At 38.1% G+C, this 25,336-nt stretch overlaps 1 long non-coding RNA gene and 1 other non-coding gene across 2 annotated transcripts in view; one reads left to right on the top strand and one right to left on the bottom strand.

The window, feature by feature from the left end:
* Positions 1-24,809, top strand: part of LOC130680933 (uncharacterized) — a 28,189-nt gene extending 3,380 nt beyond the window's left edge. The window contains exons 2-3 of the long non-coding RNA XR_008993978.1: positions 22,191-22,323; positions 24,468-24,809. This is a non-coding gene — a long non-coding RNA (uncharacterized LOC130680933). The remainder of the gene's footprint in view (positions 1-22,190; positions 22,324-24,467) is intronic.
* LOC118910210 (U6 spliceosomal RNA) lies at positions 19,717-19,818 on the bottom strand. The gene has a single exon (XR_005023873.1). It is a non-coding gene; the product is annotated as a U6 spliceosomal RNA (small nuclear RNA).
* Positions 24,810-25,336: the final 527 nt, after the last annotated feature.

Below are 25,336 nucleotides of genomic sequence, written 5' to 3'. Positions count from 1 at the left end.
ACTGTCATTTTACAGTTGATTACTCGCATGAAAGTAGGACTCGAATCTGAGGCTTACTAAGGAAAAGAGGAGCATAAAGCTGGCCCCAAATCACATCTGGCAATGCTCACAGCCCTTTGTCCACAGAATAAAGGGAACTGTACTCAGGAGCGATATAAATAAATACAGTGCCTCGCCTGAGAAAGACACTTTGGGGACCTACCCAGACATATTTTTCCTTCTGACTTACAATTAATGTGAAACACCTAATATTCCAGTGGCCAGCTTTCCAAATCCCCTATGTCATGGGGCTTTTTGTTAAATGCAGCACTCTTGCACCCCAAGACTGCAGACTCAGGGAACAATGTGGAAGAAAAATAGCAGGACATGGTTCCAAGATTAACTATACAATACAAATTTAGGGCTTAAAATCACAAGATGTTTTCCACCATTCTTACCCCCAAGTACATGTACTTCCACAGTTCCTTAGGTCTGAAAAGATTTGAGGACAAGGGGGAAACCACTGAAGTAAGTAGGTTTCACATCCTGGTGATGTTTTTGTAGCTGCCACATGTGGCCCAGTGTTAAGTAGCTGAACATTTCTGCTTGCTGGCAGCCAGAGTCAGCCCTCACCTCCTAGGGAGCTCCTTTTGACATCAAAAAGCATTCCATGGAGTTGCAGAGGAGAAGGAAGGAGGGAGAGGGTTACCACTTACACTGCCTGAATTCAATTTCCACCTTTGTGCTTTCTGGTTATTAGGGTCATGCAGGAGATGAAAGTGCAAAGGAACTTGAGAGATTTCTTCAGATAAAGTGCTAGAAACCCCTGTACTTGAATGAGAGATTCCGTTCTCCTGGAAGCAACATTTTTATAAGGATAACTAAATGTAATTTCAAATGGGAAGGTCCCTATATCAAATGTGCAAGGTATACTGAATTAGTCAAGGAAATCCTTGTTATATAGAAAAGCTCATCTCTTTGCATCTCTCAGAAAAAAAGCAGTCACTTGGGGTGTTTTCCACTGTATGTCAGTTCCACTGGTGGCAGGCAAAGCCAGCCTGAGAACCAACTGCAATGTGCCATTTACAAACCCTCACAAAAGCATGAATAGGGTTGGAATAAATATAAGCTAGCTGGGCATCTCCTGATCTGGGAAGTCTTGACAGTGGCTAGCCTGTTGAATTTCTTAATTTTTTTCTTTTGCCTATTTTAGTTTCTCAGAGTTCGAAGAGGTCTTGAAAGTCTTCTAGATCATTTTCCATATCAAGAATAAGCCAACATATTTTTTAAAAGAAATTTTAAAATGAAATAAAAATACAAAAAGGAAAAGAAACCAACATAATCCTTATTTTGTTCTACTGTATATTTTAAATGAAAATTTAAAGTGATTCAACAACTGAACTTTTGAAATATGCAAACTTGGCAGACTTCTGAGCATAGCACCAGAGGTAACTAAGTAAGACAACTTACTTGAACCAATTTAATAAGAGATTAGCCTAGTTTGTTACATTAAAGAAACAGACTTATTTTTATTTTAAAACATAGTCAGCAGACAAATATTTATTGCACATCACTGTGCATGAAACTACGCTAGATGTTATAGGCATCGCATGTTAGAACAGAATGACTGCTGTCAAACACTGGAGATACTCTTCTGTCTTTCCTACTCAGTGATATACTGCAGTCTTGAATGAATAGGTTACAATTATCTTGGGTAAGAGGAGTGGGGTAGGAGGGGTGGGTAGGAGGGGATGGGCCTCGGAGCAGCGCGTGCTCTTGGAGCTGTTCCACAGTGGTGCTGAGCTTGACTGGAGTCATTCCTTTTCACTCTGTCTTTGCCTCTGCCTTCTAACCTTGTGAGGGACTGTGGTTGGAATTGAGCTGGAGATTTCTCTGCGTGAAGCTAATTGGCCCATTTGGGGCTTAAAACCAGATTTGTTGACTTCTTAGCACCTTTCTTTAAACAACTGGGCTTGACACTTTGGATGCAAATGCTAATTGTTAATCATTAGGAATCGTTTTCTCCAAAGGGATCACAGAGGCAAGGGAGGTGCTGGCTTGGCAGCCCTGACTCACCCCTACAACATAAGCTCTGGTTGTCCATGTCTGAGCAAACAGAGGTAAGACTTTGTGGGCCTTTACGTCCCCTCTCATGTTCTAGGGGATGGCGCAGAGGGCAACCCACTCCATGACTAGCTACTCCATCATCATGCATTTGTCAGGAGTTAAACAGTACCTAGAGATTGCACAGCCACTGATAAATATGTGTGAGCTACAAACCTAGCTTTTTGGTAGCAACCAAAAGGCTACCATGGTGACTTTTTGAGGAAAATCTTGTCTTCCTCTGAAAATCTGTGAATCTATGATGTAACTCAAATTTTAGAACCTAAAAAGTGATTCAGCTGTTGGCTTTTGTTAGCTCAAGATAGAATGTTTTCCTTATGTTCTTAAATAACAAAGCCTGAATGTCACAAGAAATAGAGAGAAATATTGACTTTTTAGTGAATTCAGAATTGCTGACTATTAAAATGCATCCAATATGCACAATTGCCAAATCTCCGATAGGCCTTAAATTTTAAAGATGAGTGTCAGAAGAGCCCATCAACCAATTTTCGGATCCAGAATAGTAACTATGCAGAAACTTAACTCCTATCCTCCTGCCATGTTCAAACAGCTGTCACTAATTCCTAATTCTCTGAGCCCAGATGTGTCATCAAACCTTTGTTAACACAAAGTTCACATTGGGTGATTAGAACTGGCCCTTGAGATGACATTTATATGGCAGCTCTGATATAGGCAGTTTCGTTCAAGGAAATTTCAGTGTTTTGTGTTTTGATAGCACCATTCTCTTTACATAACTGCTTTTGTGTATAACTTCAAAATGGCATCAGTTTCCAACCTAGACTTAAAACATATGCTCTGCTAGCTGCAGGAAGGAAAGGAGCTTTTCCAAGTCCCATGCAGTTTAACATCACAATATGATGCAATATATCTGTAACTGACTTTTAACCAGTGTTAACTAGGCCTTATTAGTTTGAAAAGAGAACTATATTCAATCTTTTAATTGAAGTTGCATGGAAAACCTATTGAGTGGGAAAGCAGTATTTTTAGATTATGTTTTAATTCCTTAGGATGCATGTCCTTTAAGTCAAAAATAAAGCTGTGTGTGTGTGTTCACAACTGAACTAATAGTACAACCCTTTATCGAGCCCTTAACTATTGCCAGCTACTATGTTAATCATTTTATATGTGTTTGTATTAGTTTTCCAGGACTGCCATAATAAAGTACCACAAACTGGGTGGCTTAAACAACAGAAATTTGTTTTTTCCTACTTCAGGAGGCTGGAAATCCAAGATCAAGGTGTCGGCAGATTTCGGTGTCTCCTGAGGCCTCTCTCCTCGGCTTGCAGAGGGCCTCCTCCCTGTGCCCTCATGTGGACTTTGTGTATGTGCATGTGTATCTAAATTTCCTTTTCTTGTAAGAACACTAGTCAGGTTGGATCTGGCCCACCCTCAGGTCCTCATTTTAACTTAGTCACCTCTTTAGAGGCCCTATCTCCAAATATAGGCACATTCTTAGGTACTGAGGATTAGGGCTTCAGCGTAGGAATTTGACAGGGGGTGGGAAATACGGAGAGGAGAAGAGGGAGGTCATGGTTCAGTTCATGACTGTGTTGAAGCCTCACAACAATTTTTGTAATAAGGATGCTATCATTATCTCCATTTTAGAGATAAATAAACAGAGTCATTTGCTGGATGACCTTCATATAGCAAGCCTAGCATACCAGGTACATGCTCTGTATTTCTTATAAGCTCTGTATATGAAATTTCCTTGAACAAAACTGCCTATATCAGAGCTGCCATACAAATGTCATCTCAAGGGCCAGTTCTAATCACCCAATGTGAACTTTGTGTTAACAAAGGTTTGACATAATTTAGTTCACAGAGTGAGTTTCAAAAGGCCCATTGGAATTTCTAGATTCCTTTCAAAAGAGGCATATGCAGCAAATTTGTTAACGGAGCTCTGTAACTTGCCGGTTGTATGACCTCTGGCAGGTTACCTCACCTTTTCCACCCTTGGTTTTCTTGTCTATAAAATGGGGATATTAATAGTACCTACCTTAGAAGACTGTTGCAGGAGGATGTGCGATAATTCACATAAAGTCCTTGTAACGATGTCTATATATAGAAAGTTTTAAACATATGTTAGTAGCCATTATTATTTATAATTATTGTTTTTCTGAGAACGATGTACTTTCAGAATGGGACAAAGTGATTATCCATTCATTTTAACATTTGAAATTGTTATTACCTACCAGCTATTTGGGTCTATATATTATCGCAGGTTTAGATATCATGATTTTCAGTATGATATGTCATTTTTTAGTATGTCACGTAAATTAAGTCAAAAGCGATTTGAGTCACTGGCCGCATGTTGTAAATGTGACGCAGCACTGAGAATCAGCCAACAGTGCCTGCTTTTAGCATGTATAATCCCAGCATGTTTTCCTTGGAGCTGGGTGACATGCTGTGCTGTTGTAACAGCCCAGCAATTTTCTGGGGAGTTCAGAATGACCATAAGAGATTATAATCATCCCTAAAAACCAGCTTTCAAAAGGCCCCACCACAAAATGGCTCTGCAATCACTCTGTTACACTGAGGCCTAAACTGGGTAAATGGAATGTTGTAGAATGAGATCCACAGGAGCCTATAGTGAAAGGTGGAAGATGGCTTATCTTTCTCAGTAAAGGCTTTTGAACTCTTGGTCTTCAATTTTTAAGAACAGATTGAAGTCAAATCAAATGAATTAAGGAATATTTGAAGTGCTTCGTCTATCCTTAGGTTACGTAGGCAACTGGAGAATCTGTACATTTGATTATTGTTTTATGAATATTGTTTTTTATTTAGAGAAACTAATTAAAATAAAAGGTCTAACTGAGATAAATTATTCTGATAAAGACACAATGCAAAATTTGTATATTTTTTACAACAAATTTTTCTTAGTGTAAGGCCATGGCTGAAAGTACAGAACTCTGTTTTTGTCATTGATGAGACTCTTAGGGAAGAGAAAAATGAACCTAAAAGAATTTTGTATTTCAATCTCATTTCTTTGCAGTCACTGAAAAAATGTATATTTTTTTTATGTGTGGATAAGAAGTTTCTCAGAGACTCAGCCTCTGAAGGTAATGCATAGCTGTCTCTGTGGAGTGCTGGGCACAGCTCCCCACCCAGTTCAATGGGACAAATGTAATTGGGTGGGGGAGTGTGTGAGTACTAAGTTTACAGGCTTAGTGCACATGATGACATGGGAAATGCAGCCAGGAAACAGGGAAACAAGAATGTAATGTGGGGTTGCGTGGAATATTCCTAATTTCCTATATTCTTCCCTTCATTCAGAAGTTAAAGATTCATCATTCTGTACTTCAAAATGCATCATCTACTCCTGAAATTAAACATAATTGGACATACTTAACCAAACAAAGGACAACTTTATTGTATAGTAGCTATGTATAACGAGAGCAAAACAAATTAGAGGGATATACTATAAAAAAATGATAGACATCACCACCATTAAAAAAGTTGAGCTTTATTATTCATGTAAACTATTGTGGAATTTGCTGGGTTTTGTTGGCTGCTGATGTAAGTCCAGGACAGTATTAAAAAGTACCTTTGTTAAGGTGTCTCTTTGGGATTTGACTGCTTCAGAGTGGTGACGAGGCCTTTCTGAGCAGGTTCCCACTTCCCCGTGACACCTTGAGTGTCATACTCGGGGGCCAAGTTTTCTCCTTTTGATAAATAGACACACTAACTCACACCACTGTAATCCATTCCCTGAACATCTGGTGTCCCACAACTTAACAAAGTCTTTCTAATGGCCCAACAAATAGGGAGTTATTGGCATCAGTAAAAATAACCATCTCTACTTCTTGCGTGTCTGCTATGTTAGGCCCTTTATATGTAATTCTTATTTGATCCTCTCAGCCATTCTGTAAGGTAAATATTATTCTCATTTTGTAGACGAGGACCTTGAATGTAGCAGAGACAATACTATATGCGCTGAGCAAATCCCATTTTGTAAAGACTATGCTCCCCAACTCCTTTGGGAGCACACGACTAGTTTTGGTAAATGGAAATGGCATGCGTCACTTTCAGAGGGAGCATAGAAGAGTGGGTGTGAGCCACCACACTCTCTCCTCCCCTGTCATGGCAACTGGGAACCTTGCATTGAGCTGGCAAAGAGGCTGGAATGCTCTATTGGAGGACAGCCACTTTGGTGAAAATGCCCAGTTTACAGAGGACTTAATGTGAGTAATGTGTAGTTTATTTACCCACTGTGGATTAGAGGTTTTTTTTGCTACTGAAGCATAGCCCAGACTGTCCTAACACACTGAATCTCAGAGAAAATAAGTCACCAGGTCATAATTTCATGTTCGTAGAACTCCCACTCAGATCTAGGGCTACAAAACACCCTTTATCCTTTCTAATGTTACCTCTTTGGTTAGGACAGGAAGGAAAGTTGGAGTCCAGAATGCAACATTTTAGTCTCCCTAGAATTACATGTTGGTATGGGACATTACACTAATTTTCTTTGTCTTCTTACTTCTCACCAGCTCACAAATGATGGTGAGAGGAAGCAAGTTGATGGCTGGGCAAATGGATGTCCAAATGATATTTATTCCTCCTACCCCAGATGGTTTAACTTGAGCCACCCGTCTACACCCATAGCCTAGATCCATCTTAGGACCAGGGCATTTCCCAGAGGGCTGAGGGCAGTAACAGAGGGGTCAGGACCATGGATTAGAGAAATGGCAGGTAGGGTCCATGTGGGTCTGGGCTTACAGAATTGTAATTCCACTAGAGCCTCTACACAATGCCAAAGGATATCACACTGGTAACATGGTGGGGCCACAAATATGGCTGTGCTGTTCCGCATGGATTATACCAGGTTTATAGGTAGTTATTCACAAAGATTTGGTGATTTATACTGGACACTCATTCATGTGTTCATTCATTGGTCATTTTTTTTTTATTTTATTTTTTAGATAATAATTTTTTATTGAAGGGTAGTTGACGCACAGTATTACATTACATTAGTTTCAAGTGTACAACACAGTGATAAAACATTTATATACATAATTCTAGGTTCCAGCTATCACCCTACCAAGCTGTTACAATATCTTGACTATATTCCTTATGCTATACATTACATCCCGGTTACTTATTTATTTTACCATTGGAAGTCTGTCCTTTTTTTTTTTTTTTTTTGGTGACGGCATCTCTCATATTTATTGATCAAATGGTTGTTAACGACAATAAAATTCTGTATAGGGGGGTCAATGCTCAATGCACAATCATTAATCCACCCCAAGCCTAATTTTCGTCAGTCTCCAATCTTCTGAGGCATAACAAACAAGTTCTTACATGGAGAACAAATTCTTACATAATGAATAAGTTACATAGTGAACAGTACAAGGGCAGTCATCACAGAAACTTTTGGTTTTGCTCATGCATTATGAACTCTAAACAGTCAGTTCAAATATGAATACTCATTTGGTTTTTATACTTGATTTATATGTGGATACCACATTTCTCTCTTTATTATTATTATTTTTAATAAAATGCTGAAGTGGTAGGTAGATACAAGATTAAGGTAGAAAACATAGTTTAGTGTTGTAAGAGAGCAACTGTAGATGATCAGGTATGTGCCTGTAGACTATGTGTTAATCCAAGCTAGAAAAGGGCAATAAAACATCCACGTATGCAGAAGATTTCTCTCAGAATGGGGGGTGAGGTTCTAAGCCTCACCTCTGTTGATCCCCAATTTCTCACCTGATGGCCCCCCTGCGACTGTGCCTGTCTTAGGTTGTTCCTCCCTTGAGGAATCTTACCCGTCTCTGGCTAACCAGTCATCTTCCAGGGCCATACAGGGAAATGTGAAGTTGGTAAGTGAGAGGGAAGCCTTATTGTTTGAAAAGGTTAGCTTTTTACTTCTTTGCATATTTATGCCCTGTGGCTTCTATGCCCAGCATTTGTCTTGAGGTATCTTTAACACTTGTAAGAATTATGATATTCGGTAAATTTGATATGAGGCACGAATTCTATTTAAGGGTTGTAATTAGGAAGGAAGAAGAAAAGCTATAGAAGTAGCAGGCGGAAGAAAACATGGGAAGATTGATTATTTCTTTGACATATCTTCTTGTAGAGTAACTTCAGCATGTACAGGCTTTAAGCTACTACTTAAATTGCGCACACACATTAACATAATAGGAGTATAGTTACATAACCAAAGCATATCTGTAATTGCCAGCCATCTCCAGTGAAACCAAGAAAACCAGTTAGGCACCTTAGGCATTTGTGAAAACTTATCTATGATATGGTGGATATTGTCCAACTGAACTTGAACAGTCTGAGAGAAATCAGACAAATTAAAACAACCCATTCCTGGGGAATGTTCACATCCCTTATGTTCTTTTAACAGTAAATAGTCTGTAGTTGTAAGATTTTGGAGCGCTACAATTTGCACTTCTCCTAATTCTTGGTTGAGTTCCAACAGTATAGATCCAGTCAAATTTGTTGTTTTACTGTATGCACAGGCCAGCTTAGATATCTCCTTCATTCCCATGGCAAGTCCAGGAGCTGGTGGGATGAGTGCATCTACAGCTGTAGCAGTGCGTGGACATTTGTTGGGGTTTTTTGATGATCATCTTCTGGCATGAGTCTTCCAGAGAGTGCTGATGTTGGAAGTTCTCTTTCATATCGTATCTTAGTTCATTTTCGGGGTAGCCCAATTAGGCTTTGATCTTCTGTATAAACGCAAACAGACCCTTTGCCTACACTTTTATATGCCCTTTATACCCTTGTGTAGAACTCATTGGAGGTTACCACACAGGAACTGCCCTTTTTTTTGTTTTGTTTTGTTTTGTTTTGCTTTGTTTTTGGTATCACTAATCTACACTTACATGACGAATATTATGTTTACTAGGCTCTCCCCTATACCAGGTCTCCCCTATAAACCCCTTTACAGTCACTGTCCATCAGCATAGCAAAATGTTGTAGAATCACTACTTGCCTTCTCTGTGTTGTACAGCCCTCCCCTTTCTCCTACCCCCCCATGCATGTTAATCTTAATACCCCCCTACTTCTCCCCCCCTTATCCCTCCCTACCCACCCATCCTCCCCAGTCCCTTTCCCTTTGGTACCTGTTAGTCCATTCTTGAGTTCTGTGATTCTGGTGCTGTTTTGTTCCTTCAGTTTTTCCTTTGTTCTTATATTCCACAGATAAGTGAAATCATTTGGTATTTCTCTTTCTCCGCTTGGCTTGTTTCACTGAGCATAATACCCTCCAGCTCCATCCATGTTGCTGCAAATGATTGGATTTTCCCTTTTCTTATGGCTGAGTAGTATTCCATTGTGTATATGTACCACATCTTCTTTATCCATTCATCTATCGATGGACATTTAGGTTGCTTCCAATTCTTGGCTATTGTAAATAGTGCTGAGATAAACATAGGGGTGCACTGATCTTTCTCATACTTGATTGCTGCATTCTTAGGGTAAATTCCTAGGAGTGCAATTCCTGGGTCAAATGGTAAGTCTGTTTTGAGCATTTTGATGTACCTCCATACTGCTTTCCACAATGGTTGAACTAACTTACATTCCCACCAGCAGTGTAGGAGGGTTCCCCTTTCTCCACAGCCTCGCCAACATTTGTTGTTGTTTGTCTTTTGGATGGCAGCCATCCTTACTGGTGTGAGGTGATACCTCATTGTAGTTTTAATTTGCATTTCTCTGATAATTAGCGATGTGGAGCATCTTTTCATGTGTCTGTTGGCCATCTGTATTTCTTTTTTGGAGAACTGTCTGTTCAGTTCCTCTGCCCATTTTTTAATTGGGTTATTTGTTTTTTGTTTGTTGAGGCGTGTGAGCTCTTGATATATTCTGGACGTCAAGCCTTTATCGGATGTGTCATTTTCAAATATATTCTCCCATACTGTAGGGATCCTTTTTGTTCTATTGATGGTGTCTTTTGCTGTACAGAAGCTTTTCAGCTTAATATAGTTCCACTTGTTCATTTTTGCTGTTGTTTTCCTTGCCCGGGGAGATATGTTCAAGAAGAGGTCCCTCATGTTTATGTCTAAGAGGTTTTTGCCTATGTTTTCGTCCAAGAGTTTAATGGTTTCATGGCTTACATTCAGGTCTTTCATCCATTTTGAGTTTACTTTTGTATATGGGGTTAGACAATGGTCCAGTTTCATTCTCCTACATGTAGCTGTCCAGTTTTGCCAGCACCACCTGTTGAAGAGACTGTCATTTCGCCATTGTATGTCCATGGCTCCTTTATCAAATATTAATTGACCATATATGTCTGGGTTAATGTCTGGATTCTCTAGTCTGTTCCATTGGTCTGTGGCTCTGCTCTTGTGCCAGTACCAAATTGTCTTGATTACTATGGCTTTATAGTAGAGCTTGAAGTTGGGGAGTGAGATGCCCCCTACTTTATTCTTCTTTCTCAGGATTGCTTTGGCTATTCGGGGTCTTTGGTGTTTCCATATGAATTTTTGAATTATTTGTTCCAGTTCATTGAAGAATGTTGCTGGTAGTTTCATAGGGATTGCATCAAATCTGTATATTGCTTTGGGCAGGATGGCCATTTTGACGATATTAATTCTTCCTAGCCACGAGCATGGGATGAGTTTCCATCTGTTAGTGTCCCCTTTAATTTCTCTTAAGAGTGACTTGTAGTTTTCAGAGTATAAGTCTTTCACTTCTTTGGTTAGGTTTATTCCTAGGTATTTATTTTTTTTGATGCAATTGTGAATGGAGTTGTTTTCCTGATATCTCTTTCTGTTGGTTCATTGTTAGTATATAGGAAAGCCACAGATTTCTGTGTGTTGATTTTGTATCCTGCAACTTTGCTGTATTCCGATATCAGTTCTAGTAGTTTTGGGGTGGAGTCTTTAGGGTTTCTTATGTACAGTATCATGTCATCTGCAAATAGTGACAGTTTAACTTCTTCTTTACCAATCTAGATTCCTTGTATTTCTTTATTTTGTCTGATTGCCGTGGCTAGGACCTCCAGTACTATGTTAAATAACAGTGGAGAGAGTGGGCATCCCTGTCTAGTTCCCGATCTCAGAGGAAATGCTTTCAGCTTCTCGCTGTTCAATATAATGTTGGCTGTGGGTTTATCATAGATGGCCTTTATTATGTTGAGGTACTTGCCCTCTATTCCCATTTTGCTGAGAGTTTTTAACATGAATGGATGTTGAACTTTGTCAAATGCTTTTTCAGCATCTATGGAGATGATCATGTGGTTTTTGTCTTTCTTTTTGTTGATGTGGTGGATGATGTTGATGGACTTTCGAATGTTGTACCATCCTTGCATCCCTGGGATGAATCCCACTTGGTCATGGTGTATGATCCTTTTGATGTATTTTTGAATTCGGTTTGCTAATATTTTGTTGAGTATTTTTGCATCGACGTTCATCAGGGATATTGGTCTGTAGTTTTCTTTTTTGGTGGGGTCTTTGCCTGGTTTTGGTATTAGGGTGATGTTAGCTTCATAGAATGAGTTTGGGAGTATCCCCTCCACCTCTATTTTTTGGAAAACTTTAAGGAGAATGGGTATTGTGTCTTCCCTGTATGTCTGATAAAATTCCGAGGTAAATCCATCTGGCCCGGGGTTTTGTTCTTTGGTAGTTTTTTGATTACCGCTTCAATTTCGTTGCTGGTAATTGGTCTGTTTAGATTTTCTGTTTCTTCGTGGGTCAATCTTGGAAGGTTGTATTTTTCTAGGAAGTTGTCCATTTCTCCTAGGTTTCCCAGCTTGTTAGCATATAGGTTTTCATAGTATTCTCCAATAATTCTTTGCATTTCCGTGGGTTCCGTCGTGATTTTTCCTTTCTCGTTTCTGATACTGTTGATTTGTGTTGACTCTCTTTTCTTCTTAATAAGTCTGGCTAGAGGCTTATCTATTTTGCTTATTTTCTCGAAGAACCAGCTCTTGGTTTTATTGATTTTTGCTATTGTTTTATTCTTCTCAATTTTATTTATTTCTTCTCTGATCTTTATTATGTCCCTCCTTCTGCTGACCTTAGGCCTCATCTGTTCTTCTTTTTCCAATTTCGATAATTGTCACATTAGACCATTCATTTGGGATTGCTCTTCCTTTTTTAAATATGCTTGGATTGCTATATACTTTCCTCTTAAGACTGCTTTTGCTGTGTCCCACAGAAGTTGGGGCTTAGTGTTGTTGTTGTCATTTGTTTCCATATATTGCTGGATCTCCATTTTGATTTGGTCATTGATCCATTGATTATTTAGGAACGTGTTGTTAAGCCTCCATGTGTTTGTGAGCCTCTTTGCTTTCTTTGTACAGTTTATTTCTAGTTTTATGCCTTTGTGGTCTGAAAAGTTATTTGGTAGGATTTCAATCTTTTGGAATTTACTGAGGCTCTTTTTGTGGCCTAGTATGTGGTCTATTCTGGAGAATGTTCCATGTGCACTTGAGAAGAATGTATATCCTGCTGCTTTTGGATGTAGAGTTCTATAGATGTCTATTAGGTCCATCTGCTCTACTGTGTTGTTCAGTGCTTCCGTGTCCTTACTTATTTTCTGCCCAGTGGATCTATCCTTTGGGGTGAGTGGTGTGTTGAAGTCTCCTAGAATGAATGCATTGCAGTCTATATCCCCCTTTATTTCTGTTAGTATTTGTTTCACATATGCTGGTGCTCCTGTGTTGGGTGCATATATATTTAGAATGGTTATATCCTCTTGTTTGACTGAGCCCTTTATCATTATGTAGTGTCCTTCTTTATCTCTTGTTACTTTCTTTGTTTTGAAGTCTATTTTGTCTGATATTAGTACTGTAACCCCTGCTTTCTTCTCACTGTTGTTTGCTTGAAATATGTTTTTCCATCCCTTGACTTTTAGTCTGTACATGTCTTTGGGTTTGAGGTGAGTTTCTTGTAAGCAGCATATAGATGGGTCTTGCTTTTTTATCCATTCTCTTACTCTGTCTTTTGATTGGTGCATTCAACCCATTAACATTTAGGGTGACTATTGAAAGATATGTACTTATTGCCATTGCAGGCTTTAAATTCGTGGTTACCAAAGGTTCAAGGTTAGCCTCTTTAGTGTCTTACTGCCTAACTTAGCTCGCTTATTGAGCTGTTATATACACTGTCTGGAGATTCTTTTCTTCTCTCCCTTCTTGTTCCTCCTCCTCGATTCTTCATATGTTGGGTGTTTTGTGCTGTGCTCTTTCTAGGAGTGCTCCCATCTAGAGCAGTCCCTGTAAGATGTTCTGTAGAGGTGGTTTGTGGAAGCAAATTCCCTCAGCTTTTGTTTGTCTGGGAATTGTTTAATCCCACCGTCATATTTGAATGATAGTCGTGCTGGATGCAGTATCCTTGGTTCAAGGCCCTTCTGTTTCATTGTATTAAATATATCATGCCATTCTCTTCTGGCCTGTAGGGTTTCTGTGGAGAAATCTGACGTTAGCCTGATGGGTTTCCCTTTATAGGTGACCTTTTTCTCTCTAGCTACCTTTAACACTCTTTCCTTGTCCTTGATCTTTGCCATTTTAATTATTATGTGTCTTGGTGTTGTTCTTCTTGGATCCTTTCTGTTGGGGGTTCTGTGTATTTCCGTGGTCTGTTCGATTATTTCCTCCCCCAGTGTGGGGAAGTTTTCAGCAATTATTTCTTCTAAGATACTTTCCATCTCTTTTCCTCTCTCTTCTTCTGGGACCCCTATAATACGGATATTGTTCCTTTTGGATTGGTCACACAGTTCTCTTAATATTGTTTCATTCCTGGAGATCATTTTGTCTCTCTCTCTGTCAGCTTCTATGCGTTCCTGTTCTCCGATTTCAATTTCATCAATGGCCTCTTGCATTCTATCCATTCTGCTTATAAACCCTTCCAGAGTTTGTTTCATTTCTGCCATCTCCTTTCTGGCATCTGTGATCTCCTTCCGGACTTCATCCCATTTCTCTTGCATATTTCTCTGCTTCTCTGTCAGCATGTTTATGATTGTTATTTTGAATTCTTTTTCAGGAAGACTGGTTGGGTCTGTCTCCTTCTCTGGTGTTGTCTCTGTGATCTTTGTCTGCCTGTAGCTTTGCCTTTTCATGGTGATAGGAATAGTCTGCAGAGCTGGGACGAGTGACGGCTGGAAGGACTTCCTTTGTTGTTGGTTTGTGGCCCTCGTCTCCTGGGAGAACAGCGACCTCTAGTGGCTTGTGCTGCGCAGCTGCTCGCAGACAGGGTTTCTGCTTCCTGCCCGGCTGCTATGGAGTTAATCTCCGCTGTTGCTGTGGGCGTGGCCTGGCTTGGGCAGCTGCTCCAAAATGGTGGAGTCGCGTTGGAGCAGGAGCTGCTGGGAGGCTATTTATCTCCGTAAGGGGCCTCCCTGCTCCCTGCAGCCCAGGGGTTAAGGCGCCCAGAGATCCCTGGATTCCCCACCTCTGGTTTAAGTGACCCGCCCTGCCCCTTTAAGACTTCCAAAAAGCACCTGCCAAAACAAAACAATGACCACCAAAAAAAAAAAAAAGAAAGAAAAAAATTTTTAAATTAAAAAAAAAGGTGGTTGCTCGTTTTTCTTTATTCTCCGGTGCCAGCCTCAGGCCTCTGCTCACCGGTCTTTCTGCCCTGTTTCCCTAGTATTGGGGTCCCTATCCCTTTAAGACTTCCAAAAAGCGCTCGCCAAAACAAAACAGCAAAAAAGCAAAAAAAAAAAAAAAATGGTCGCGCGCTTTTCTTATGTCCTCTGGCGCCCGGCCTCCAGTGCCCGCTCACTGTTCTTGCTGCCCTGTTATTCTAGTATCGAGTGCCCTGCACTCTGGCCCGGATGGCGGCGGCTGGGTGTTCGGCAGTCCTGGGCTCCGTCTCCCTCCCGCTCTGCCTGCTCTTCTCCTGCTGGTAGCTGGTGGGGAGGGGCGCTCGTCTCCCACGGGGCCGGGGCTTGTATCTTACCCCCTTCGCGAGGCGCTGGGTTCTCTCAGGTGCGGATGTGGTCTGGATATTGTCCTGTGTCCTCTGGTCTTTATTCTAGGAAGGGTTGTCTTTGTTATATTTTCATAGATATATGTTGTTTTGGGAGGAGATTTCCTCTGCTCTACTCATGCCGCCATCTTCCGCCCCTCCTCATTGGTCATTTTTAATGTTTCCAGGTGTTGGAAAAAGAAAGATCAGTAAAACCAGTGTCCTTGCCCAGCAGGAGACAACCATCTTGATGTTGAATCTGACAAGTGAGCAATTATAACACGGCACGACAGTTACCACACTTTATGGAGACAAGCATGGAGTGCAGGCCCCCTGAGTCAGCTGGACTGGGCATGGGCAGGTCAGGAAGGTCTTCCTGTAGGAGCAGGTTCTCTAGGGCATCTGATCCTTAAGCTCAGGGCCTTGAACCCACACCATCCATGGATAGGTCTCATGGGTTCTGTAATACCCCTGAAATGGACCCAGAATTTTTCTATCCTCCGTATGATTCACTACAGTGACTGAATTTTTTTTTACTTAAGTATAGTTTATATATGTTATGTTGGATTCAAGTCTACAACATTCAGCAGCTATATACATTATGAAATCCTCACCCCAACTATTGTAGTTACTAAGCAGTGGAAATGTTTAAATTCAGTCTCTTGTACCCTGCCTACCACTCAGAAACGTGCTGGATGAGTCTATGAAAGTTTGGGGTAAAAGAAAGTTAATTGATAAAGGGATGAACCTTCCTAGAAAGGTGGTAAATTCAAGGATGCTCTGAGACTTCTTCAGGGGGAGGAGATGAAATTAAGAAATTTGAATGAAGACATTAAATTACTTTGAGGTAGCTTTAAATAATTGATGACATAGTTTTAAACATTTTGTGAAGCATGGATCATCATACTTGCAAGCTTTCACAGCTCTGAAACTTAAATACTAAAGAAAACTCAGTCATCTAAATTACAGAGCCTCTAAAACCTTCATGTGCATATAAATCACCTGGAGATCTTGTTAGGATGCAAATTTGGATTCCGCTGGGGGCTGGGATAGGACTGAGATTCTGATTTTCTAACTAGTTGCTTGTACCCAGACCTCACAGTAGGTAGCCAGGCTCTAAAATACATAGCTTCTGAACATTTCCCCCTTATGCCTGGATCTTCTGCTCACACGATCGTTAGTATTTATGTGCATGTACACACATGCTTTATATATGACTTTGTGTTTCTGCTCTCTAAAATATGAATCAAGAAATAGGCCATTTTTGCAGAAACCACAATGTATTTCATGGAAAACCATTGGGTACAAAGGCAAAACACTGACAAACTGATATTTTCTTGTTTGGTCGTGCCTGATTTAAGGAAATAAACCCCAAATAGGCTATGTGAATTGGAAATTGACTTCAACCACGTTTAAATTGTCATCCTTTAAAATATTAGCAGTTGAGTGTGTAAACCAGTATTTATTTTCTAATCAAAGGTTTGCAGCAAATGGCTTATAAATGGAAGAAATGAGGGAAGAATGCTTCAAAATGTTTCTAGTAATAGAAATGGATATAGAATATTCTATTTCTTTAAATGGCAGACACAGGCCTCAACTAAGTCATCTGACTCTGGGAAGAGGGAATTGTATGAAAAACTGACCATTATTTAAAAATCCAAGGCCAGCACTTCTCTGCCAGGGATCATAATAAATATTTTTTGATAGAGAAAAGTTGAAGATCCAGCTACATTAAGGGAGAATTTATTAGCAGAATAATTGTAGAGAGAGGACCCCCTTAAGAACAGCTTCCAAAATTCCATTATCTTAACTGTCACTCGCCACTTTGAGTTGTCTTGGCGCTGTGTGTTTTCATGAATTACCCGAGCTGTTTGTTTTTCCTTTATCAGTCATCACCCTGTCAGCTGGGCCATTCATAACAACTTTTGGCAGCTCATCAGGGGAGTTCAGAGCTTGAATAGGACCCTATCAACTCTCACACCTCATTGTGTGAAACTGTTTACCAGCATTGCCTTTTTCTGTAAATATTACAAGCAGAGCCCTGAAAGGAGAGATGTGTGAAAACGAAATGGCCTAACCTTGTAGCAGTTGGCTGAGATGGCAGATCTGGGTTGCTGGAGACCTTACAAGTCCTTGTGATTCATTTATTCAGCTGAATAATACCTGGTCCCTGGTCTTGAAATCTTGTATATGCTGGTTAATTAGACGATATTTAATTTGACTTAACATTTGTGTCAGTTTAGTGAAAATGAGACTTTGTAATTAGGGGGTACAGATCGGCTTTCTGTCACAGTCTACTCCCATACTCTAATTTAATGCACACTTTTTCAGTGTATTGTCACACTTGATGGGCTGAGTTTCCCCCCACTGTCTTTTATGCTTGACTAGTAACAAGGTGGCCCAGATTATACAACCAATAGCAAATGGACTCAGTCTCCTGGACTTAACGGTGCAAAGTTTCTGCCAGATTCACCCATCAGAAATAATTCCCTATTTGAAATGAATGTCAGTAATTTTCTCTTGATGCTAACATCACCAACCTGCAAATGGGCATGAATTTTTTGTCTTAATTTTAGTGGTTATTATATGTGCACAGATTTTAACGTGTCAAATAGTTCTAAGTTTTATGAAGAAAAATTGGTCTCCCCAGCAGCCCTCCCCAGAAGCAACTACTCTTGGCTCTTGTGATTGGTTAGTTAGAAAACAATTTCGTGGTGAGAAATAGGTTGTTTTGCTTTGCCTATTTTTAAATGTTATATAAATGGCATCATATTTTCGTGACTTGCTCCTTTCACTTGCCATTAAGGTATTTTTTTTAAAAATTAGTCTTTTTACAAATAAAAGTATTTGTATACAATGAAATGCTCAGGCTTTAAATGTACAGTTCAATGAGTTTGAACAAAGGAACACATCCACATAACTGTACCCCAGTCAAACTGTGGAATATTTCATCACTCCAGAAAGTTCTCTTGTACACCTAAGCAGGCAGTTCCCTTCCAGGAAGTAATCATGTTTCTTATTTCTATTATCATAGCTTACATTTCTCCATAATGTAGTTACTCTAATTAGACTTCTAGGAAGCTCTAGAACTTTCTATATGGTATCATACAACAGGTACTTTTTTGTGTCTGGTATCTTTTGCTCAAATTAATTTGAAACTCATGCAGAAATTGATTCCTTTCAATTACCAAACAGAGTTCCATTGAGTGAGTGTACTACTGTTTATAAATGTATGTTTGATGGTCATGTTCAGTTGCTTCCAGTTTTTGGCTATTGGTTTGTGTTTGTGTTATCAAGTTGTAGAAGTTCTTGTACAACTTTGTCAGAAATAGGTTTTGTGAATATTTCTCACAGGCTGTTTAATCTTTTCATTTTCCTTATGATGTCATTTGATGAGCACAAGTTTTAAATGTGGATTATGTCCAATTTATAATTATTTTTATGACTACTGCTTTTTATTTCCTGTCAAAGAAATCTTTGCCAACCACAAGATTATGCAGATTATTTTCCTATGTTTTCTTTTAGAAAACATTGAAAATTATAATTACAGTTTCAAATTTTACATAAAGGCCTTCTACCTCAATCTAATTTTTGTGTATGATGTGAGGTTGAGGTTGAGGTTTTTTTTTAATATGGATATACAATTGTTCTAGCATCATTTGTTGCAAAGCTTTCCTTTCCCTATTGTGTGTGTGTGTGCCTGCCTTTATTGAAAAGCAATTGACTGTAGATGTGTGGATCTATTTCAGGGCCTTATTCTGCTTCACTGACTTGTTTATCTATCTTTATGCAAATAACACAGTGTCTTAATTATTGTGGTTTTATATTAAGTCCTGAAAGCAGGTGATATGTCTTCCAAATGAGTTCTTTTTAACATTATTTTTTCTATTCTTCCTCTTTTGCATTTTCACATATATTTACAATCAACTTGTTAATTTCTATTAAAAGCCTCCTGGAGGCTTTTGCATTTTGAGTGGTATTGCTCTGAATCTGTAGATCAATTTGGGGAGGATTGACACATAAAAAATCTTAAATTTTTCTGATCCCTAAGTGTGTTATGTGGTTTAAGTTTTTATTTAATATCTTTCTGCAATATGTAGCAGTTTTCAGAATACAACTCCTACATATATTTTCTTAAATTTATTTTTGAGTGGTTTATGTTTTTCTTGTGATTGTAAATGAATTGCTTTTTGATTTCGTTTTCTGTTTGCTAGAAAAAAATTGAAATGTAAATAAATTTTTTTTTGTATTTTGACCTTGATTCCTGTGACTTTGTTAAATTCACTTTTCAGTTCTAGTAGTTTTTTGGGGATAGATTCCTTAGGATGTTTTACATATACAATCATATCAATTGTGAAAAAAACAATCTTCTCTCTTTTAAAATTGTACACCTTTATTTTTTTCTTACATTGTTGTACTATCTAGGACATCCAATATATTGTTGAATAGATGTAGAGAGAGTGAATGTCCTGTTCCTGAACCAAGAAGTATTCAATATTTCACTATTAAATGTGACATTAACTATTGCCCATTATAGGTGGATGAAATTCTTTTCTTTTCCTAGACATTTTTCTTTTTCTGTTTTTTAGATTTTTTTTAAAAGTATAATTGATGCACAAATTTATATTGGTTTAAAGAACACAACACAGTGGTTCAACAGTTACCCATACTAGTGCAATTAATATCTGTCAACACAGAAAGATGCTACAGAATCACTAGCTATATTCTCCATACCGTACTACTATTCCCATGACCAGTGGAATGCTTTACAGATTTGTATATCATCCTTGCACAGGGTCATGCTAATCTGTTATCGTTTGAATTTTAGTATATGTGCTGCCAAAGAAAGCCCTCTTTTCCTAGTTTTTTGATAGCTTTCTCATGAATGGTGTGAAATTTTATCAAACATGTTTTTATATCAATAGAGATATATTTTTTCTCTTTGATTCTGCTAATGTGATGAATTATAACTATTGATTTCATAATGTAAAGTCAACCTTAATCTTGGCTTAAGCTCTACTTATTAATGACATTTATCCTCTTCATATAATGCTGAACTTGATTTTTTAGTATTTTATTGAGGATTTTGTATATTTATTCCTGTAGGATATTGTTCCATAATTTTCTTTTTTGTAATGTTTTTGTCAGGTTTTTATATCAGGATTATGCTGGCCTCACAAAACACCTTGAAAAATATTTCCTTCTATTTTCTGCAAGAGTTTGGTAAGACTGGTATTGGCTGCTTCCTTAAACCCTGAATACAATGTGTGAGTAAAGCCATCCGGGCCTGGGGTTTTCTTCACTGAAAGATTTTTAATTATGAACTCGATTTTGAAGAAAGACATAAAGATACTTAAATGTTTCTGTTTCTTCTTGGTGAGATGTGCTTTTCAAGGAATTTGTCCATTTGCTCTAAGCTGGTGAATTTATAGGCATAAAATCATTAATGCATTTGCCTTTTTGGAGAATTGAACTCCTTTTCATTATGTAACGAGCCTCTTTATTACTGGTAATATTTCTCATCTTAAGCTACTTCAGCTTTCTTTTCAGTAGTGTCTGAATGACGTGTCTTATCAAATTTTTACTTTTAACCTATCCAAGCCTTTATATTTAAAGTGATATTTCTGTAGACAACCTATAGCTAGATCTTGATTTTTATCTAACCTAACGATCTATCTTTTAATTAGTGTGGTTTACATTTAATTTGATTGTTGATAGGATCGAATTAAAATCTACCATCTAAGCAGCTGTTTTCCATTTGTCCTGTTTGTTCTTTGTTTCTTCTTCCCTTTCTTTTTAATTGGTTGAGCATTTTTAAATGATTCAGTGTTATGTCACCTATTGGATTATCATGTATATCTCTTTTGAGAAGTATTCGGTAGTTACCTTAGGGTTTACCATATACATATTATTTAATCAAAGCCTACCTTCAAATAATATTCTGTTTCATGTCTAGTACGAAGACAACATTAAATCCCCAGTTTCTCACTTCTTTTCTTCCTCCAGTATTGCCATGTGTTTACTCTTTCATATACTATTAATACACAACACTACTATTTTTGCTTTAGGTATTTATTTTCTAGAGTGATAAAATATAATAAAAAATGAGTGTTGAACTTTTTTTACCTTTACTTATCCCATCTCCGGTTCTCTTAATTTCTTTGTGTAGTTTCAAGTTTCTGTCTACTTTTATATTTCTTTTGCCTGAAGAACTTTCTTTGACATTCCTTATAGTATGGATCTACTGGCAATGAATTCACTCAGCTTCGTTTTTTGGCTTTGATTTTGGTTTTTGGCTTGGGAAAGTCTTTGTTTCTCCTTCCTCTTTGAAAGGTATTTTTTGCTGGGTATATGATTCTGATTTGACAGGTTTTTGTTGTTCAGCTGCAGAGACATTCCATTTTCTTCTGGCTGGCTAATTTTTGATGAGGAGTCTAATGTTTAATTTTTATTCCTTTAATATATGGAAGTCTTTTTGCACTGGCTGCCTTCATAATTTTCTCTTTGTCTTTGGTTTTCAGAAGTTTGAATATGATATGCCTCTGGTGTGGGGATTCTCTTGGGAAGACAGCATTTATTCTGCTTGGTGATCTTTGAGTGTCTTGGAACTCTTATTTGATTCCTGTTATTCATTTAAAAAAACTCTTATGTATTATTCCTCCTCATCTTTTCTTCCTGGCCTGATAATCACACATAGGTCAGATCTTTTGGTATTGTCCCCTATCTCTTGGATGTTCTGTTGTATTTTTTCCTTTACCTCCATCCTTTCCCACTGTTCTGTAATCAATGACAGAGCTTTTATAAATCCAGTTTCCATATTTGTAAGGGTCTGATTGAAGATATTTTGATGCAGTTGTCTCTTCACTTCTCCAAACCCTAGTGGGTTTGTCCTTTTAAAGTATTATTTTCTGGTATTTTAGGAAGCGGGTGAAAGTGGGTGCATGTATGCAATCTGCTCTCTTTACCAGGAAGTCAAGTTTGAATTTCATTATTTAAATTAAGCTTAAGTGACGATAATGACTAAATTTACTATAATCTTTGAAATGAACTAATCTACTATATCTTATTCTCACATTTTAAAAGAGTTTTGCATTCTCAAAAATTAGAGAGAAGGGTCACAAATAATAATAATTAACATATCGTATGCCAGTGTTATAAATGCTGCTCTGTATTAACTAATTTAATTCTCACTAAAATTTTACAATATTACCTTAATTTTTATAGATGAGAATAAACTGAAGCACTGTTAAATTAAGTCATTTGTCCAAATATGCAGAAATAAGAAATGACAGAACTTGGTTTCTTAACTACAATATTCTAAACTACCTTCAACAAATGGGAAGATAATGGCTTATAGGTAAATACTTTTGACTTTGGTCTCTACAACTGTTTCTTCATGTACTACTGTTACCTTCTCAAAAATCTTAATCTATTAATTAGCAAGCACATCTAGTGCCTGTTGTGTGCCCAGAATGTTTTTGTTCACTGTGGAGGTATGAAGAACTATAGCAGGGCTCTTTACTTCAAGGAGATCTTTCCAACGAGAAACAAAACTGAAAATAAACTTTATGGTATAGACTGGTATCACCACTCAGAAAAAAAGAAAGCTTGGTTTGACCTGGGTGCTCAGCAACCAGGACAAACACAATGAAAACAATGTGGGTATTCAAGAATTTGCTTAGCATCTGAATTACCCAGGCTGCTTTTCATTTTTCCCTGTACCTCTTTTTTGACCTTAATTCTTAGCTATTATTCTGTTTATTAATTCCACAGCACAAAATTAGTGGGCTGTTTACAAGTTTAAAAGATCTTAAAGTGGGAAGACTCTTAGAGCCTTAGTCATACTGATACATAGATTTCAGAAGTTATATATACATATGCCTTTTATCCCAACTATCTTCTTTCCCCATCAAGACAGATAACTGAGAATTAACATGTATTAACATTTGGTGTTCCCTAGTATTTCTGGAATAACTGGAGCAAACAAGGGTTTTAACAGATGCAATATTATCTTTAGATTGGCTAGCATAATGTCTGACTCCTAAGAGGTATCTAACAAATATGTTTATCGCTTCACTAATTGAATGAATGAAACTGAAGGAATCTAGAGGTAAATCTTTTTATAAATGAAATACAATATCCTAATGAGTTTGTATTTTAATTTGAAGAGATTTGCTGAATGAAACGCACATAAATATATCTTAGGGAAAAAGTTGTAGTTGATCCATTATCTGTACAAGGAAGATCTCTAAGATCAAGGGACTAGATCCATTCATACCTTATGACCATTTCCTCCCCCATGCTGCAGACAGTAGGTATCTGATAAATATTTGTTGGATGGAAAAAATGAATCATCAGACAATATCTAGTTGATGGTGAAGAAAGTCCATATCCTATAGAACAACTTATCCCAAGGGTAGATTCTAGATAAGACTAACGGTAACAATAGGACAACTTTTCAGAAAAACTTGATAATGTAGTGTTCAGACTATGTACTCTGGAGCCACACAGACTTGGATTTAGTCCCATATCTGCTACTTATTGCTACCTATGTAACCTCAAGAAAGTTGTTTAACTTCTCCAAACCTCAATTTCCAATCTTTCAATTTGGAGCATAACAATGTTTCATATGTCTGGTGTAAGGATTAGATAAAATATTCCACATCAAGAGTTTATGTCATAACCTACAGTAAGTGCTCAAAAACTGGTAGATAAATTGCTATCATTCTACAGATATTGCAGGAGTTGAGGCTGTAGCCATTTGGGTCTATAAAAATTCTTGACAAACTAGGGAAACCTAAAACTATGCTTCTCTTTTCTTGCTTCAAGAATTTTGAGTGTTTGGCTATATAGGTATGTGTAAAGAAATGGGATAGGACAGGAGCTAGAAATCTTTTCCACTTTTAGAGAAATGCCCTCTATCAAGGATTTATGCTAACACACAACAATAGGTCCACCCTATCAGCTGAGAGTGAAAACAGCCTGAGACAATGGGATATGACACAGTAATGAGTTCTCATTTGTCAGGTGTCAGCTTGCTGATATGGTCTAAGGATATGGTGTTCAATAATTCTTAGAAACCGATAATAATAATACCATTTATGTGGCAGTTCCTTTTACAGTTTTCATAGCACTTCCACACACACAGTTTTAATTTCCACCACAGTGTTATGAGGAACCTAAAATAAATATTATCATTCCCATTTTATAGATGAGTAAATACATTCTGAGAAGTGAAATGACCAGTCCCATGCATCAGTCAGCTACTTAGTAATTGATCTTGAACTTGAACTCAAGTCCTTACTCTGGGTTTATTATTTTTCTTTTCCATAAAATTAAGCAGCCTGTTCGTTCTACAGAAGCCATCTATTATGATTATTAAGTGTGCTTGCGAGCATGTTAGATCCTCAACAATTTGTGTTTATAAGATCATTTAGCAATCAGTAGTAGCCGCTGAAAGAGGCAGACTGTCTTTTAAACCTTACTATCTTTTTGGTCCAGCAGGGAACAAAGTTTGTCATCCAGATCTTTAATGATGCCCATAAGGAAACATCCACATCCTTTGGTTAAAAGACTGAATTTTCAAGGATCTCTGGGTGTCTGAAGGAGGCCATCATTGTTCTGATGAAGTGTAAGGCTCGGTTTATTTGACTGGGCACTCCACAGAGGGCCTGAACCTGCTGAGCACATTGATCTAAGGACAGACAGCAGTGGGACTCTGGAAGGTGTAACTCCAGCAGCAGACGAGGTATTGATGAATGCTTGCTGATGAAGGAGTCCTCTTCATCTCTTAATATGTATTCTGAGTTGTTACCTGGAATAAATTCTATTATTTCTAATTAACGCACTCATTGTCCTTGTTTTGAATGGAACAGGGAGGAAATATGTAGCTACTCCTGGAGCAGTGCAGCACGTATGTCTAAAGGGGACTATCTTTTTCCCTCATGAATAACAGTCATCTTTACAATTCCCCAAAGTAAATGATTATTGTGTCACTGGCTTCCTATTTGTATGGAGTGGTGGTATCCTATATGAGTTTCCAGATGACAATTTGTTTCGGGAAGAATTCTCTCCAGAAACCATTTTTAATCTTATCATCAAATACCTTAATGAAGAATTCAAAGACAAACTGGCTAGGCTAAGTGCACAGACAATCAGTTGGCAATAGCTAATCTCCTCCCTTCTTCATTCTTAACTAACACAGCAGGTTGCATGAGAAAGCTACAAAGGGCTGTTGTCCATTCCAAGTCTTCCAGTGTGAGGGGAGCAGCGCTATCACAGTCTTATCCCATACTGAGCTTGTCCTGCGTATTACCTTGAATTTGTGATCCCTGCACACACACACATGCCTTTTGATGAGATGATGATGG

This window comes from Manis pentadactyla, chromosome 15 (genome assembly GCF_030020395.1).
Source record: "Manis pentadactyla isolate mManPen7 chromosome 15, mManPen7.hap1, whole genome shotgun sequence".
NCBI lineage: Eukaryota > Metazoa > Chordata > Mammalia > Pholidota > Manidae > Manis > Manis pentadactyla.
The sequence above is the reverse complement of the archived record's forward strand: the minus strand, read 5'-3'. Positions and strand labels throughout refer to the sequence as shown.